Consider the following 1541-nt stretch of genomic DNA (forward strand, 5'->3'; position numbering starts at 1 on the left):
AACTCAACATAATTGATGACTATTCAACTTCTATCTTAATTGTGGATGTTTGGTAGAATGGTATTAGTACAATGAAAGTTGGCTTTTATCAGTTCCGTGTTATTCGATTAATATCATCACTGTCACATGCTAAAGGTAATAACAATGGCTATAGAAGGAAGTAATAATGAAGTTGTGATCTCATGAGTGTTTTATTATTGATAAATTGAAGTGTTAGTTAAGTGGTTAATTAAGTAGTTAATTATAATTAATATTTAATCAACAATTTTAAGTGTTAACTTAACATTGAGAAGTAATCATACATTGGTGAGTGAGTTTAATTAGACAATAACTTAGTCTGAGTCTCTGAGGGAACGAACTAGAAAGTATTCTATATTACTTGCGAACGCGTATACTTGCGTGAATATTAGTGCATGTTTTCGTCCTAACAAGTTTTTGGCGCCGCTGCCGGGGACTCGGCGTATTTGTTTAGTTTATGTACTTACCATCATTGGTCATTAGGACTCAGTGATTAGGACGTAGTAGTTAATTACTCTTTTCGGTTGTGTTTCAGGTACTTTAGCAAGCGTTTATGCAAACTCGTTCTCGTGCTCGCAAGAGGACCTTAGATACAGCTGAGGAGAAAGATGAAGTTCTTGATACTCCGGAGAAGTTAGATTTTGAGGATTCGGATTCAGGAACTGAGCAGAAAGAACCAGTAAACATGGGAGATCGTATTGTTCAAGCTGATCCAGCTCTTATGGATTTTTTTCGGCCTAAAATTGATGACATTCAGTCAAGCATCCTTCATCCGGCTATTCAAGCTAACACCTTTGAAATCAAGCCGGGCACTATTCAGATGGTGCAGAATTCTGTTTCTTTTGGAGGAGCGGCAATTGAAGACCCCAACATGCACATAAGGAATTTTGTCGAGATCTGCAGCACTTTTAAGTATAATGGCGTGACTGATGAGGCTATCAAGTTGAGGCTTTTCCCATTCTCACTGAGGGATAAGGCTAAAGACTGGTTACATTCTGAACCAGCTGGGTCCATCACTACGTGGAAAGATCTTGTGCAAAAGTTTCTGGTGAAGTTTTATCCTATGGCAAAGACTGCTGCTATGAGGAGTGCTCTTACTCAGTTTGCGCAGCAACCTACAGAATCTATGTGCGAGGCTTGGGAACGCTACAAGGAAATGTTGAGAAAATGTCCACATCATGGAATGCCGGATTGGATGGTAATCACTGGTTTTTATAATGGTTTGGGGGCCTAATCTCGGCCCATGCTCGATGCAGCAGCTGGAGGAGCCTTATGGGCTAAAAGCTATACTGAGGCGTATAATCTTATAGAGACAATGGCTGCAAACGAGCATCAAAACTCAACTCAGAGGATGACGTCAGGCAAGGTCGCAGGTATTCTGGAAGTTGATGCAGCCACCGCTATTGCAGCCCAGCTCCAAGCGCTATCAATGAAGGTTGATTCTTTGGCTACGTATGGAGTTAATCAAATAGCTATGGTTTGTGAGCTTTGTGCAGGTTCTCATGCTATGGATCAGTGTTCTC

At 40.6% G+C, this 1541-nt stretch overlaps 1 non-coding gene across 1 annotated transcript; it reads right to left on the minus strand.

Moving 5' to 3' along the window:
• Nucleotides 1–1096: 1096 nt before the first annotated feature.
• On the minus strand, nucleotides 1097–1203 carry LOC141698835 (small nucleolar RNA R71). Its single transcript, XR_012565335.1, has one exon. It is a non-coding gene; the product is annotated as a small nucleolar RNA R71 (small nucleolar RNA).
• Between the last annotated feature and the right edge of the window lie 338 nt (nucleotides 1204–1541).

This window comes from Apium graveolens, chromosome 11 (genome assembly GCF_009905375.1).
Source record: "Apium graveolens cultivar Ventura chromosome 11, ASM990537v1, whole genome shotgun sequence".
Taxonomy (NCBI): Eukaryota; Viridiplantae; Streptophyta; class Magnoliopsida; order Apiales; family Apiaceae; genus Apium; species Apium graveolens.